The sequence below is a fragment of the Hypanus sabinus genome, chromosome 14, assembly GCF_030144855.1.
Source record: "Hypanus sabinus isolate sHypSab1 chromosome 14, sHypSab1.hap1, whole genome shotgun sequence".
Lineage (NCBI taxonomy): Eukaryota > Metazoa > Chordata > Chondrichthyes > Myliobatiformes > Dasyatidae > Hypanus > Hypanus sabinus.
In genome coordinates, this window is record NC_082719.1 from 101,902,304 (window position 1) to 101,920,720 (window position 18,417).

The following is an 18,417-nucleotide window of genomic DNA, read 5'->3' on the forward strand; positions in this document are numbered from 1 at the left end:
GTTGCAATGAATTCTACATATTCAGCACCCTCTGGGTAAGGAAATTCCTTCTCAGCTCTGTTATATTTCAGGCTGAGACCTTTCACCCTTCATTTTCCTACTTGACCTCATTCTCCTGCCTTCTCCCTGTAACCTTTGAACCTATCAACCTTTTCTTTAAACATATTCAATGACATAACCTCCACAGTCATCTGAGGCAATGAATTCCACAGACTCACCACCCTCTGGCTACAGAAATTCCTCCTCATCTCTATTCTAAAGGGACCTCCTGTTTTTCTAAGTCTGTATCCTCTGGTCCAAGACTCCCCCACTATAAGAAACATCCCCTCCAACACCACTCTACCCAGGCCTTTCAATATTCAATAGGTTTCAATGAAATCATCCTTCATTGTTCTAAACTCCAGCGAGTACAGGACTAGAGCCTCAAACGTTCAAGAGTTAACCCTTTCATTGCTGGGATCATTCTCGTAAACCTCTTTTGGACCCTCTCAAACGCCAGCACATCCGCAATACTCCGTATGGTCTGGCCAATATCTTGTAAAGCTTCAACATTACATCCTTGGCACAATATTCTTTACCAAGCCCAGAATAGTGGCATATAGTTATGGAGTCATAGAGCACAGAAACAGGCCTATCAGCCCATCTAATCCATGCCAAACTTATCTTCCCTGGTCCCATCAACCTGCACCTGGAACATAGCCCTCCATATCCCTCCCATCCATGTAGTTGTCCAAATGTTGAAATTTAGCCCACATCTACCACTTCCACCGGATACTCATTCCACACTCTCACACTCACCACCCTCTGAGTGAAGAAGTTCCCCCTCATGTTCCCCATAAACATCTCACCTTCCATCCTTAACCCATAGTTTCCAGTTGAAGTCTCACCCAACCTCAGTGGAAAAGCATGCTTGCATTTACCCTATCTATACCCCTCATAATTTTGAATACCTCTATCAAATCTCCTCATATTCTCCTATGCTCCAGGGAATAAAGTCCAAGCCTATTCAATCTTTGCATTTCTCCCATTAGGGTTTTCAAGAACATCACGGTGATTTCTGCATCTGACCTGATTCTTTACATTATCCATATTCATAGTTTCCATGAATTTGAATCCGAATACAAACCTAATTCTCAAATTCTAAAGAAAAGTTAAAGACATTTTAAAGAATTTCTAAAGAAAATTTCTAACAAATTTCTACAGATGTACACTGGAGAGCATTTTAACAGGTTGCATCCCCATCTGGTATAGAGGGGCCACTATAGCGGATCAGGAAAAGCTACAGAAAGCTATAAACTCAGCCAGCTCCCTCATGTGCACTCGCTTTCCCAGCATCAAGAACACCTTCAAAAGGCAATGCCTCAAGACAGCAGCAATCATTAAAGACTCTCAGCACCCAGGACATACCCTCTTCTCATTGTCAGAAGGTACAGGAGCTTGAAGACACACATTCAACCTTTTAGAAACAGCTTCTTCCCCTCCACCATTAGATTTATGAATGGTCCATGACCCAGGAATACTAGTTCACTTTTTTAACTTTTTTTTTGTAGTAGTTATTTTTTTTATATTCTTTGTTGTAACTAATAGTAATATATTTTATATAATATATAATAAACATTCAATTAAGTTCTGGATTTACAGCCCAAGATCAATATTCCCTCTCATGTTTTTTTTTTAAAAACAGCTGCACAGATCAACATTGCTCTGAGCAGAATTTTTTTTATATATGGCCTGAAAACTCTGCAGCACTTTAAATGTTTTTTATTGTAATATGCATACTATGAAAGATCAGAGGATGTTGGTATTCAGCTGAATAGTGGTTTATTAACAATGAGCTACCGACTTCCATTCTGTGTTTATTGTTACAATTTATAACAGTGTTGTGTCTTTTAAAACTGACAATATAAATATGTTGAAGCTCTAGAATGGTATGTTTATTATTTAGAAGATTATATTTATTAACACAATTAATTCCACAATTATATTAACATAGATTTCAAAATTATATTGACGTGATATAAAGGAAAATTCTAGCTGTGTGGCAACAAAGCCTATGTGCATGGGAGCATTTCAGTTAGTGCATGACCGCGCAGCTCAGAGGGAACAGTGCAAGATGTATTGTGGTAGACAGGGAGGGGTAATGAGTGGATTTTGCCTCACAGCAGAGACAGCTCTGTTATCTGTAATTGTACACTCTTTGGTCTGTCACGGTGGAATTGAATGATTCCATCCTTGTGCTTTGAACAGAGGTAGCGAGAGAATTTAATTGTATGTGTGAGGTCACATGAGGAGTGGCAAAAACCTTGTACTGAGTTGATAAGTGTAAAAATAAATTGACAGATGATGGTTTGCATGTCTTTTAGGCTTATTAATACAGACACTGTGGATTACTGCCGGCTGCTGTCACCAGCTCTTTTCAAATCAGGCTGAAACAATTGAATGAATGCGGTTGCTTCAAAAAAATAAAATATTATTATTTTTCGCATGAGAAAGCAGAATGGGAAAAGGCCAGTCAGCCAATTGAGTTCCTTCCCCACTTACACTCAGTGGCCACTTTATTAGGTACACCTGTACACCTGCTCATTAATGCAAATATCTAATCAGCCAATCATGTGGCAGCAACTCAATGCATAAAAGCATGCAGACATGATCGAGAGGTTCAGTTGTTGTTCAGACCAAACATCAGAATGGGGGAGAAATGTGATCTAAATGACTGACTGTGGAATGATTGCTGCTGCCAGACATCGTGGTTTGAGCAGCTCAGAAAATACTGATCTCCTGGGATTTTCACACACAACAGTCTCCAGAGTTTACAGAGATTGTTGTCAGAAACAAAAAGCAACCAGTGAGTCATAGTTTTGTGGGTGAAAATGCCTTGTTAATGAGAAGGTCAGAGGAGAATGGCCAGACTGATTCAAGCTGACAGGAAGGCAACAGTAACTCAAATAATCACACGTTACAACAGTGATGTGCAGAAGAGCATCTCTGAAGGCACAGCACATTGAACCTTGAAGTAGATAGTCCACTGCTTCAGAAGACTGCAAACATACAGAAATACACTCAATGGCCACTTTATTAAGTTCTTCCTCTACCTCAAAGCGGCAATTGAGTGTACATGTGACAAATACAATTAAGCTTTATCTTTAAATATATTTCTGTCAGAGGAGGTAACATATCCAGATAAATTTACTATGTTTTCTTCTCCAAGGGTCATCAGCTTGTTGTGATGGACAGTCTTGTGAGTTCCAGAGATCCCGTTAGCGATGCAGTCTGGAGCTTAGCTCCTGTTGGGGTCACCCATAGCGGTAAGGTCAAGGAGGAGGTTCTACACAATGAGTGGTAAAACCAGGACCTCAGGGGTGGAGCTGGTGGAAGAGGATGACATGTCGCAACAGCGGTGAAGGAGAAGGAAGGTTGCAACAGTGAAGGGCCCACAGTCATCCGGCATTCCTTGCCACTGGACCCTGACCCCAATCTATCGAGGACAGTGTGGTGGCTGCCCATGCCACAGCCTCCCCACTTTAAATAAAGGCATGCATATGAGCTCTCCATTAAGGGATAACCCTTAAGAGAACATCATATTCAACTCTAGTGATTGCAATACTATTATGTTTAAGAGGCACATATACAGACACTGAGATAGATGGTGTGTAGAAAGATAGGCACATTTTCTCACATCCTTTTACACCTTGCCTATTTAAGGTAAGGTCATTTGATCTCCTGTCCATCTACACTGTGTGACCATACTGCAGAAGGGCAAAAGATCATTATGGACACTAACACCACAATACCTCTCAGTCTATGACTTTGGCAGTGGCAACTCGACCACTGCCTCAGAGCTGAGTTCATCTAACCAAGCACAGACTGTCCTCTCTCCTTGTAACTTAGTCGGTTTACAAAAGGGCCACTCAGATTTCACTCAGAGGTATGTAAATAATATCAGCTCCTTAGTTATGAAGCATCGTGTTGATTAGTCCCTCAAACAACCTTAAAGAATTGAACCTGACTCTGAAATCCCTGGGGTTGTGAGGGCACAGCTGTCGATCGAAGCAATTTATTAAAGCGCTTTAGGAAGACCCTCCAGGGATTTGTATCTCCGCTCCATACCTTTGTTGCAGTATGGCTTCAGAACCGTTTTACTGTTTTATATATTTATTTTCAACAAGGTATACAAACCACTTGCGGGTGTCAACTGCACCAGTTAGGACGAAAAATCAAATGCTTCAAATTAAATCAAAGGCTTAAGCCATTCTGTTTCTTTTAAAGCAGGGATTAGAATTGATTTTAAAAACTACAGCCCAGTCTTTGGGGTTCCAGAGTGATACACAGGTTCTCAGATTGTCCAAGACCAAAGGGCTTAACTAGCGACACTTTAAGAGGCTACTCCAGGTCATGGAGAAAAGAAAGGCCTGTTTAAGGTGCAAAGCCTAATGTCATGAGTATTATTATTGCTGCTTTTGACCCCACAAGAGGACATTTCCCGTAATCCCTCGTCCTGGTTGTAGATGGAGAATATTCTACCGGGGGTGTTCCTCAGGGATCTGCCCTTGGAGATTCTTATAAATCAGCTGGCTGAAGATGTGGAAGAGTGGGTTAGTAAGTTAGCAAATCACATGAAGACTGGTGGTGCTGTAGATGGTGTAGATTGTTTTTATAGGTTACAAGGAGACATTGATAGGATGCAGAGCTGGTCTGAGAAGCAGCAGATGGAGTTCAATTCAGAAAAATGTGTAGTGATTCCCTTTGGAAGGTTGAACTCGAAGGCAGAATAAAGGGTTAATGGCAGAGTGGAAGAACAGAGAGATCTTGCGGTGCACCTCCATAGATCTCTCAACATTGTTCCTCAAGCTCATTAAGTGGTTAAGAAGATGTATGGTCTGCTAGCCTTCAGTAGTTGAACAACTGAGTTCAAGAGCTGCAAGGGATTGTTGCACCTCTGTTAATCTCTGCTCAGACCATACTTTGGAAGATCGTGTTCCGTTCTGGTCTTCTCATTACAGGAAGGGTGTACGTGCTCTACAGAGAGTGCAGAGGTGATCTTCTCCTTGCTTTTCTCTGGAGGGAAGGAGGATGAGAGGTGATTTTCTCAATGTGTACAAGGGAATCACAGGCATAGATCGAGTGGACAGTCAGAGACTTATTTCCAGAGTAGAAATGGCAAATACGAGAGGGCACAATTTTAAGGTGATTGGACGAAGGTATTGGGGGATGTCAGAGGTAATTTTTGAAAAAAACAGAATGCTGGGTGTGGTGGCTGGGGGGGCTGATAGAGGCAGTAATAAAAGTACTCAGCAACTGCTGATGAGAAATTTGAGCTTTGACCTTTAGCCTGTTTCCCTCTCTGCCTAGTTGCTGTATACTTACAGCAATTTTTGGAATTTTTTCTGCACCCTTTGATATGTCTGGTCCTGGAGCCGGACAAGCTCTCCCTACGTGTATGATACACACTCAAAGTGGGAATTAATATGACTGTCAAGATTCAAGATTATTTATCACAGGTACATCGAAACATACAGTGAAGTGTGCCATTTGGGTTAGCAACCAAGACACCTTGCTGGGGGCAGCCTGCAAGCGTCACCACGCAATCCAGTGCCAACATACTCCTTGCCCACAATGTAGACTGGAGACTCTGTCCTGTGCTCTAATTCCCTCAGGTCCTAGTCCGTAAGCCTATCCTGACCCGACTACCCTTTCTGTCCCCAAAACCATACCCAGAAGCCCTCAAAAATGTTAAAAAGACAGTTAAATCTGGCAGCTTGATTAACATGCACAAAGTGCTAGAGGAACCCAGCAGGTCAGGCAGCATCTACAAAGAGAGATAAAAAGTTGTCAATTCCGGCTGAGACCCTTCACCAGGTCTGAAAAGAAAGGGGGACGAAGCCAGAATAAGAATGGGAGGGGAGGGGAAGGAGGACAAGTTGGCAAGTGATTAGTTAGTCCAGACAAGGGGAAAGGAAAGTATGTAGTTGAAGGCGATGAAGTAAGAATCTGTGAGGTGATAGGTGAAAGAGCTAAACAGCTGAAGAAGGAGGAATCTGATAGGAGAGGAGATTGGGCCATGAGAGAAAGAGAAGGAGAAGGGGCACTAGAGGGAGATGATGAGCAGTTGAGGAGAAGGGGTAAGATGGGAGCTAGAATAGGGAATAGGGCAAGAGAGAAGAATAGGGTAGAAACTGTGCAACAATATGGCAGCAAAAGTAGGATGCAATGGGATATCTAATGCTGGAGGTGGTTAGGCAGCATCTATGGAGGGGAATAAACAGTCAGTGTTTCGGGCTAAGACCCTTCATCAAGACATCAACGACAACTGCCAGATGAAGTTCCGATGAAGGGTCTTGGCCTGAAATGTTGACTATTTCTTCATTTCCACATATGCTGCCTGACCTGCTGAGTTCCTCCAGTATTTTGTGTGTGTGTTGCTCAGGATTTCCAGCATCTGCAGGCTTTCTGTTGTGTAATGCTGAATTTTTTTTTTAATTTATCACAGCAGCCATCCTTGACACTCTTTGAAAACAAAATTGTTAATTTGTGCCAGTTAATTGCTGAATTATGAACAGTTTGTATTAACAGTGTGATATATCCCAGAGTCTCCTGATTGAACAGGATGAGCCAATGTTACTGTACTGCTTTGAGTCTGAAGTTTAAGGACTGATGCTGTGTTGGACGGTGATAAAAAACAGATTGCTATTTATTTGTTATTTGATTTTATTTAGCAATACAGCGCAGAACAGGCCCTTCTGGCCCAACAAGCTTCACTGCCCAGCAACCCATCGATTTAACACTAACATAACCACAGGACAGTTTACAACGACCAATAACCCACTAACAGATCCATCTTTGGAATGTGGGAGAAAACCAGAGCACCCAGAGGAAACCCACCCATTCATAAGACCATAAGACAAAGCAGCAGAAGTCGGCCATTCGGTCCATTGAGTCTGCTCCACCATTTCATGATGAGCTGATCCAATCTCCCCTTTAGTCCCATTCCCCTGCCTTCTCACCATAACCTTTGACTACTCAGATACCGATCAATCTCTGCCTTAAATACACATTCACAGGGAGGACGAACAAACTCGTTACAGAGAGCACCAGAATTAAACTTCGAACTCCCATGCTCCAAGCTGTAAAAGCATTGTGTTAACCACGCTGCTACCATAGCACCCAAGTATATAACATGATAACCGTGGGTACTCACAACCTGAGGCAGTGGCAATTGGCAGAAGTGCAGGATGGTAAAATTCTGGCCACTTCCGGCACAGCAAGGGTCAATGCCTTTCATGAGAGGAGATCCCATCGGATTAGGAATGATCACCCTCAAGGAGTACCTGGCCCTGAAGGCACTTGGCCCTGATTCAAAGCACTAATTCTAATGTCTCCTACACTTCTATCCTGTAGGTGACAAATGGGTCTCAGTCTCTGTAGTATATGAAGGAGATTTATTGCTGAGCAAATTGATCGGGTCATGTGATCCAATCAATACAGCTTGTACAATCAGTGTTCCTACTCAGGCACATCACTTAGACCGTAAGACATTGGAGCAGAATTAGGCCATTCGGCCCATCGAGTATGCTCCACCATTTTATCATGGCTGATTTATTACCCCTCTCAGCCCCATTCATCTACCTTTTCCCTATATCCTTTGACAACCAGATAAATCAGAAACCTAGCAACATCTGCTTTAAATATACCCCAACGACTCAGCCTCCACAACCGTCCATAGATTCACCACTCTCTAGCTAAAGGAATTCCTCATCTATGCCCGAGCCAGGGCCCTCTGTCTTAGATTCCCTCATTATAAGAAACATCCTCTCCACTTCCTCTCAACCTAGACCTTTCAATATTCAATAGGTTTCAATTAGATTCCACCCCGCCCCCCCCCCCCCATTCTTCTAAACTCCAGCAGTTACAGGCCGAAAGCTATCAAATGCTCAACGGGCTGTAGCTCGAAATAAAAATTTTTATATAAAATGTGGGCTGTGTGGTAGGCATCAGGGTTCTTTTATAAGTGCCCTTTAACTGCCAAAGCCCATACAAACATAAAAAATGGAAGTGTTGAAATCTTTCATGTGAACGGAATATGAAAGTAGCCTCTGCACTGTAACCACATCACTTTCAATTACACCCATGTTAATAGTTGCAAAAGTAGCTGATGAAAGGCCTGCTTATTCATCACTGATTGAAGATGCCCGCTGCCTCACTGAGGATTTGGCCGATAATCTTATCATGGTATTGACATGTCACAGCAAACTCAGTCACTGGCCAGCACAGCCAACACGCACCATACAAGGTTCAACAACGAGAGACTAACACCCTCCCAGGAGTGATTCTCCTACTATAATCTCACTGGGGGCTCCGACATTATTGTGAAGAGACTAGCTTTAACCCAGGAGCTGTCCCTCCTGAAATTCAGCTTGCTTTTCACTGTAAAATTCATTACTGATCTGTGAGGATGGCACACAGAGGCTTCAGTGGTCAGGGTTGGTTTTCTCAAATTCTGATCTATATGTTGGAGGAGCAACACCTCTGATTAGCCTCCAAAGTGATGGCATGAGCATCAATTTCTCTAACTTACAACAATTTCTACCTTGCCCCTTCTGTCTTTTTCCATTCCTCATTCTGGAACCCTTATTACTACTCACCCCATCACTTCATCCCATTACCCACCTATCATCCCCCAGCTTCTCACTCATCCCCCCTCACAACCCATCTACCTTCCCTCCTACCTGGTTTCACCTATCACCTGTCAGCTGGTACTCTTCCCCTTCCCTGTCTTCTTCATATTCTAGCTGCTTCCCCCTTCCTTTCCATTCCTGATGAATGGTCTCGGCCTAAAAGGGGTGACATGTCTGAATGACAGGTGTCCTGTCGCACTCACCTCAATAATAAGCAAATGCTTTGAGAGGCTGGTCAAGGATTACATCTGCAGCTTGCTACCACCCACACTAGACCCCCTACAATCAGAACTGATTGAGAGATGATGCAATAGCCACTGGTCTACATACTGTCCTTACACATCTGGAGAAGAGGGATGCTTCTGTGAGAATGCTGTTCTTGGACTACAGTTCAGCATTCATCACCATAATTCCATCCAGGCTTGACAAGAAGCTTGGAGACCTTGGCCTTCACCCTGCCTTGTGCAGTTGGATCCTGGACTTCCTGTCAGATCACCAGCGGTGGTGAGAGTGGGCTCCCTCATCTCTGCCCCTCAGGGCTGTCTCCTAAGCCCCCTCCTTTACTCTGTATACCCATGACTGTGTCGCCATCCACAGCTCCAATCTGCTATTTAAGTTTGCTGATAACACTGCACTGATTGGCCTTATCTCAAGCAACAATGAGGTGGCCCACAGGGAAGAAGTCATCAACTTGACACAGTGGTGTCAAGAAAACAACCTCTCCCTCAATGTCGTTAGTTGTGGACTACAGGAGGAATGGAGACAGGCTAACTCCTATTGACATCAATAGATCTGGGGTAGAGAGGGTGAACAGCTTTAAGTTCCTCAACATCCACATCACCGAGGATCTCACGTGGGCTGTACACACCAGCTATGTGGTGAAGAAGGCACAACAGCACCTCTTTCACCTCAGACGGTTGAGGAAGTTTGGTATGAGTCCCCAAATCCTAAGAACTTTCTACAGTGGCACAATTACGAGCATCCTGACTGGCTGCATCACTGCCTGGTATGGGAAATGTACTTCCCTCAATCACAGAACTCTACAGAGAGTGCTACAGACAGCCCAGCGCATTGGTAGATGTGAACTTAACACTATTCAGGTCATTTAAAAAGACAGGTGTGTAACAAGGGCCCAAAGGATCATTGGGGACCTGAGTCACCCCAATCACAAAGTGTTCCAGTTGTTACCACCCGGGAAACAGTACCAAAGCAAAAAAGCCAGGACCAACAGGCTCTGGGAGAGCTTCTTCCACCAGGCCATCAGACTGATTAATTCATGCTGATACAATTGTATTTCTATGCTATATTGACTGTTCTTTAGTACATACTATTACAAATTACTATAATTTGCATGTTGTACATTTAGACGGAGACACAACGTAAAGATTTTTACTCCTCATGTATGTGAAGGATGTAAGAAATAAAGTCAATTCAATTCAATTCATTGAGACCTATTGATTGTTCAAAGGTCTCAATAGAGTGAATGAGAGAGGAGTCCAAGACCAGAGGGCATAGCCTCAGGATTGAGGAGTATCCTTTTCAATAAGGAGGGATTTCTTTAGCCAGGGGTGGTGAATCTGTGGAATTTGTTGCCGCAGGTGACTGTGGAGGCGAAGTCATTGGGTATAGTTAAGGCAGAAGCTGATAGATTTGTGATTAGTCAGGGCATGAAGGGATACAGGGAGAAGGCAGACTGGGGCTGAGAGAGAACATGGTGGAGCAGACTCAATGGGCCAAATGGCCTAATTCTGCTCCTATATCTTATGGTCTTATGAAACCGCAACTGTTTATTCCCCTCTATAGATATTGCGTGACCTGCAGAGTTCTTTCAACATTCAGCATGTGTTGCTCTGGATTTCCACTATCCGCAGAACCTTTTGTGCAATTTCTAGTATTTTTTTTACATTTAAGCCCGGTAGCCATCCTTGGCACTCCTTGAAAACAAAATTGTTAAATTTTGTGCCAGTTAATTGCTGAATTATGAACAGCTTGTACAATGAATTCCTGCCCACAGGAATTGAGTTGAACCTTTTCAAACAAATAGTCAGGATAAAAGGAAAAATTGGTGTTATTCTGTTTCGTTCAGATTTAATGGAAGGATCTAAATGTGACTGCAGTGTATATTTACCAGGATTATAGTAAGTGGACATTATTAGAGGCTGAAAATTGTTCAATAGGACAGACTCATTCCGAGTCCAGGAAAGATTGGCTTTGTTCAAAATAGTTCAGATTTAATGGCCGGATCTAAATGCGAGTGCAGCACATATTTACCAGGATTATAGTAAGCAGACATTATTCAAGAATGAAAATTGTTCATTAGGACAGATTCATTCTGGAACCAGGATGGTTTTCAACTCTAAGTTGATTCCTTAGGGAAATTAACTCAATTCAAAACTGTAAAATTTTTATATTATTTGTAGAAAGGAATGAGTTTGATGTGATTTCTAAATTCACATTGTTATCCAACAGCGTGAATTACACTAGAAGGCGGCTCGCTGCCAATACCTCCCAGTCCTTCGCGATGCCTTGCATATTTGTCCATTACCTGCGTATGAATTGAGCTATTAACTGGAGGGCATTACTCACACATAATATTCACACTGCACAATGTTACCTGCCAGGGATCAGAAATAAGACTTGCTTTATTGGACTTGGAGACATCCAAGTTGATGGTGAAAGTTTAACTGTAGATCTGGTTAAAGTTTGGTTAGAGAAATATACCAGCCAGCTGAGTGGTGCTGTATCAACAACCTTGCACACAATGTCAGTAAAACCAAAATGCTAGTTGTGGAATTCAGAAAGGGTACGATGAAGGAACACAAACTAATCCTCATAGGGGGGATCAATCACCTCTTAAGAGTGAGCAATTTCCAATTCCTGAGTGCCAGTATCTCTGAGGATCTAACCTGGTTCTGACAGATCAATGTAGCTACGAAGAAGGCAAGACCAGCTATATTTCATGAGGAGTTTGAGGAGATTTGGTTTGCCACCTTAAACACTCAAAAATTTCTACAGATGTACCATGGAGAGCATTCTGACTGGCTGCATCACCCTCTGGTATGGGGACAGGGGGCAACTACATTGGATTGAAGGAAGCTACAGAAAGTTGTATAGTCAGCTCCATCATCAGTACCAGCCTCCATAGTATCCAATGAGTGGTGCCCCAGAAAGGCATTATCAAGGACCCTCATCACCCAGGACACACCCTCTTCTCATTATTACCACCAGGTAGGAGGTACAGAAGCCTGAAGGTACACACTCAGTGATTCAGGAACAGCTTCTTCCCCTCTGCCATCCGATTCCTAAATGGACATTGAACCCATGAACACTACCTCACATTTTCTCCCGTTTTTGCACTATTTTTAATTTAACTATACTGTTTAATATATATGTAATTGATATATTTGTTTTTTCTATACTTACCATGTGTTGCACTGTATTGCTGCCATAAGGTTAACAAATTTCACGACGTATACCAGTTCTGAAGTCAGCTAACTCCACTGAAAGAAACTCACAAGTTGCTGGAGAAACTCAAGGGCAGTTTCAAGACTATTAGACCATAAGACCGTAGGAACAGAATTAGACCATTTGGCCCATCGAGCCTGCCCTACTATTTCTTCATGGCTGATCCATTTCCCATTTCCCTCTCAATCCCATTCTCTTGCCTCCCCCCACCCCACCACCATAACTAATCACGAGCTTATAATCCTCTGCCTGAAACATACCCAATGACTTGGCCTCCATAGCCACTCATAGTTATGAATTCCAGAGTTACCACTCTCTGATTAAAGGATTTCCTCCACAGCTCTGTTCTAAATGGACTTCCCTCTATTCTGAGGCTTTGCCCTTTAGTCTTAGAATCCCACAGTAGGAAACATCCTTTCCACATCTAGGTTTTTCAACATTTAATAGATTTCAATGAGATTCCCCCCCCCCCACACTGTTCTGAATTCCAGTGAATACTAGCCCAGAGCCATCAAACGGTCCTTATTTAATTCCCAAAATCATTCTTGTGAACCTTCTCTGAACCCTCTCCACTGTCAGCACATCGCTTTATTATTGCCATCTGACTGTACACACACACAGCCAAGTGAAACAGCATTCCTCCAGACCAGCGTACACCCACACTACATATACCATGCACAACGCATAAAACAAAATATTAAACGAGAAACAAGTTAATAAAACAGAATTCAAAATGCACTTAGTAAAGCACAGCACAGGTAAACAGCTTGCTGTCCTAGTAAAGAGACCTTGATGGTGGCAGAGTATTCATTAGTTCCACAGCTGTTAACCAGTATGGCAGTCCTGATGCTCTGGTACCTCCATCCTGATGCTAGTGGGTCAGAAAGATTGTGGATGGGTGGTAGGGATCCTGAACAATGCTTTGGGCTCTTTGTCTGCAACGCTCCCAGTAAACGTCACAAGTAGAGGGGAAGGAGAACCTGATAATCCTCTCGGCTGTTTTTTGACTCTCCTCTGTAGAGTCTTGCAGTCCGATGTCTTGCAACTTCCATACCAGACAGGCAATGGATGATTTGGGTCTTGGCCCAAAATGTTGATGTCCTGATGAAGGGTCATAGCCCAAAATGTCAACCACTGATTTCCTCCAGCATTTTGCGTCTGCAGAAACGTGTGTGCTTATAACTTAAGCAGCAGTATGGAATGGAATGGCTAACCTGGTTTTGTTTGAAAAACAGATTCAGAATCGATAAACTCTTCCTCAAAAAGAACTTTAACAAATGTCTCGCTCCAAGAAAGAATTGGAATTCAATTGTACAAATGTAAACAAGTTGAGACAGCAGAAACCAGACTGGTTGAGGACAAACCAATCAGGAGGGATAGACGACAGGAGTTGCTTATATATACCACCGGACTAGATATGCCTAGGCATCATCCTTGATGAGGATGGCAGAGTTTGTCATGGAGACATTGGTTAAAATCCACACCCGCATCCAGCTGGAAGCCCAAGAAAAGTTTGTTCATCGTATATGCCAGGAAAGCACGAGATCCTTTTTCGGACTCAGAATCAGGTTCACAGATATATGTGGCGAAATACGTTGTTACGTAAATAAATAGTGCAAAATAGTTCATGGACCATTTGGAAATCTGATGGTGATGGAAAGAAGTTGCTCTTAAAATGTTAAACATAGAACATAACAGTGTAGGACAGGCCCTTTGGCCCACAATATTGTACTGGCCTTTTAACCTACACTAAAATCAATCTCACCATTCTCTCCTATACCGCTCTCCACTTTTCTATCATCCATATGCCAATCTGAGAGTCTCTTGGAGCAGCATGGCAGCTTAACGGTTAGCACAACGCTTTACAGTACCAGTGACCTGGGTTCAATTCCCACCGCTGACTGTAGGAGTTTGTACATTTTCCCTATGACTGCGTGGATTTTCTCTGGGTGCTCCGGATTCCCCCCTTATTCCAAAGGCGAAAAGTAGGTTAATTGGTCATTGCAAATTGTCCCACAATTAGGCTAGGGTTAAATCGGGGGCTGCTGTCTGGTGCAGCTTGAAGGGCCAGAAAGGCCTGCTCCTCGCTTTATCACAATACATAAACACCCCTAATATACCTGTGTGTTCCATGAAAGAAATCTGAGATGCTCCTTTGCACAGAAGGCAGCGAGTAACTGGAATGAGCTGCCAGAGAAAATGGTCAAGGTGCAAGAACTGCAACGTTTAAGAGGCATTTGCATTGGGACATGGAGGGGAAAGGCTTGGAGCATCATGGGCAGAAGGATGGTGAATCTGTGGAATTCACTGCCAGAAGAAGCTGGAGAGGCCAAGTCAGAGTATATCTAAAGAGATCTGTTCGATTAGCAAGGATATCAAGGGTTACAGGGAGAAGGCTGGAAACCAGGGTCGAAGGGGTTAATAAATCAACCATGATGGAATGGGGAAGCACATGCGATGGGCTGAATTGCCTAATGGTCCCATGGCCTCCTACAACAAATTCAATTTGGTATGCAATTTGCTTTCTCACTCTAGATCCATGTCTTCTTAATTTCTAGACCATCCTACCACATGGACCACTTTGCCCTCAATATCCCTCACTGCCCTTTGCAGTTCTTCCCATGACACTGCTGCAAAGATGTAAATTAAAAAAGAAACAGCTCTTTTATTTAAAAAGAAATTATCTTTTTTTTTAAAAAAAAGGATTAATCTTTTTAAGAGTTTTCAGAGAAAGAAACTCCAGGCAGACACTATAGACTTCTGAAGCCAATCTCGCCTCCACAGTTTTTTGGTAATCTTTTAACAGATGCTCTCAGGGAAATGTCTTCATAATTTTTTTTACAGTTTAAAAGATTTCTTTGTGTTACAAAGTGAGCAACTCCATTATGTAAAAAATTGATTTTAACCCATTATCTAGTTTAAGATCAAAGTATTGTTCCTAATACTCCACAATGAATTCCCATCCTAAATAAGATAATAAGAAACCGCACAAGTTTCCCTTTACACATATGGTGACAGACACCTCTGGGTCAGATTTAAATCAGATTGGATCTAAATCAGAAATCGGCCAGCTGGTTGCATGGTGTCGCAAAAACAGGCTTGCACTCAAATGTCAGTAAGAACAAAGAACTGATTGTGGACTTTGGGAAGGGGAGCTCAGGAGAACACACGCCACAGAAGTCCCACAGTCATGGCGGACAGAGAGAAAGTGCTCAGGTAAACAGTTACCCAAAATGTGCCTGGTCTTGCCAATATGGAAGAAGCCACATCAGGATCACCAGATGTGAGAAATAATGCCAGAGGATATTTTTATGCTCCAGGTTCTTATAGTTAGTGTAACACTTTGCAGCACCTGTAGCAAGATTGGGGTTCAATTTCCACCACTGTCTGTAAGGAGTTTGTACATTCTCCCCATGACCACATGGGTTACCTCCGTGTACTGCAATTTCCTCCCACAGTCCCACGATGCATTTACTGTGGGCATGCTACGTTGGTGTCGGAAGAATGGGAACACTCGCAGGCTGCCCCCGACACACCCGCGGACTGTGTAGGTTGTTGACACAAATACTGTATTTCCCTGTACGTTTCAATGGAGATATGACATACACAGCTGATCTTTAATCTTTCAGAGATGATTTGCCACAGGTAATAATATATGTAGGAAAAGTTACTGCAACATCTGAACATCTCTAAGGGTCTATCCTGAGCTCAACTTATTGAAGCAATTATGAAGAAGGCACAACAGCTATATTTCATTTGGAGTTTGAGGAGATTTGGTAGGTCACCTAAGACTCCAGCAAATTTCTACAGATGTGAATGTGGAGAGCATTCTGATGGGCTGTATCAACATCTGGTATGGAGGCACCAATGCACAGGATGAAAAAAGCTGAAGTGGGCTGTAGACTCAACCCGCTCCATCGCAGATGTCTTCGAAAGGCAATGCCACAAGAAGACAACATTCATCATGAAGAACCCTCACCACCGAGGAACAGCTTCTTCCCTTCTGCCATCAGGTTTCTGAATGGTCCATGAACTCTACCTCTCTATTTTTTTTTCATTTTTACTCTCTTTTCGCATTACTTATTTAATTTAATGTATGTACATATGCGGAAGAAACTGTTCCTAAAATGCTGTGTGTGTCTTCAGGCTTCTGTATCTTCTCATTGATGGTAGCAATGAGAAGAGGGTATATCCTGGGTGACCAGGATCCTTATTTTTGAGGCATCCCAAAGTTATGGATTCTTTCATCCACTATTTACCCAGAGTATTAACATAAAAATGTATGAATTAGGAACAGAAGAAGGTCGATCTTAAGCCTGTTCTGATATTTACTCAAATTATCGCTGATCGAACTGCAATATCTGCTTTGTATTCCCATGTTCTCCCACTGGCCTTTCACCTCAGTCTGTAGATGCTGCCTGGCCTGCCCAGTTGCTCCACCTTTTAGTATGTGTTATTCAACACTGCTAGTGTCAGGAATTCCTTGTGCCCCTTTCTCCCCTTGCTTATCAAGGCACCATTTATCTCAGCCTTCAGAGTCCAACAAACACAAAAACACTTGATTCCATTTTTCTTTGATGCTAGAGATTCAAAAACTCTCGGTTTCACTTTTCTTTGAGAGAATTATAAAGACTTACATACCTTCTTGGGGAAAGAATTTGACTGTTTGTCCATCTGCCACTAAATCGTGGGAGAAGGGAGAGTCCAATCTGCGTTTTCACTGGTCTCCACACAGGTATGAAACATTGCCACAGACGGTCTCAAGCCTGACTGCAACATGAGGAGGACTGGCCATGGGGTAGCAACACTATCCTATCAATACCCAGAGCTACAGAAATGCCAATAGAAGCTCCAGAGACCTCAAGCCTGGGAGAGGATAGATCTTCAAAGATGGGCTGCACCTGGGGATATCCTGAGGGTATGGTCCAGGACAGAGAACTCTGGCAAGCTGCTTTTGGCAGCCAAAGCCCCAGCAGGGATGACAGGCTTAAAGAGAAGGAAAGAAGACATTCATGTGACCAATTGGACCATGAACGTGACCTTGAATTTGAAGCCACACCCACCATTCCAAGCACTGCAGTCAGGCATCACATGTTCATTGGCTAAAATCTGCCGTCTAATATACCTCCAGCCTGGATAATACAGAACACAGCACTACATAAGATCATAAGCAGATGGGAGCAGATCAAGCCATTCAGCCCATCGATTCTGCCACTCCATTCCATCATTACTCCTCTCGACCACATTCTCCTGCCTTCTCCCTACAACCTTTGATGCACTCACTAATCATATACCTATCAACCTCTGCATTAAATATACCCAATGTCATGGCCTCCACAGCTGTCTGTGGCAGTGAGTTCCACAGATTCACCACCCTTTGGGTAAAGAAATTCCTCCAGATCTGTTCTAAATGGACACCTCTCTATTCCACTTCTGTGCCCCCGGTCCTAGATTCCCCCTACTGTAGGAAACATCCTTTCCTTGTCTATTCTATCTGGAGTCTAGATATTCAAGTTAGCTATTGAGTTAGGTTTCACTGCAATCCCCCTTCATTCTTCTGAACAGAATCAGGGACAGGGACATGTCTGACACATGTCAGAGATTCCCAGATCAGGAAATCATAGGATCGAAGCACAAAAACACAGAAGTAGTTTGAGCATCCTGTCGAATAATCCAGCACCACTTTGGCATTCACCTGTTGGCCATACTGTCACCACATTGCCCTTTATTGGAAATCTCTCCAAAAAATATTGCAAGGACCAAAGAACCCAGGCATCCAAAAGACACTAATCATTCATTTTATGGTAGTATATTACTTTCCTGTTTCTGGTGTTCAATTGAAGGTAGTATGACAGGGATTATCACCTGTATTTAGCATTCCGAGCCATCCAAATACTCGGGAATTTGAGCAGGGTCAAAACATATTTTTATTCTATTTAAGATCATAAAGTTGCTACATCATGGTTGAGGCCATTAAATCATTTCTGGTCCTTATGGGAATAAGGGTATACCAGTTGGTCAAAGTCAATGACAATTTATTACCAAAATGCCTTTCATTAACCATATACCACCTTGAGATTCATTTTCAGGACAACAGGACCGACAAAAAAAAACATCCCTGCACAATGATAGAGAAATAACCTATTTGCAAAAGACAAATAAAAATATAAATAAATAATACTGAGAACAAGTTGTAGTCCTTGAAAATGACTCCACAGCTTGGGGATCAAAGTAAATTTATTCCACCATCACAACACCTTCTTGTCCTTACACACCACCC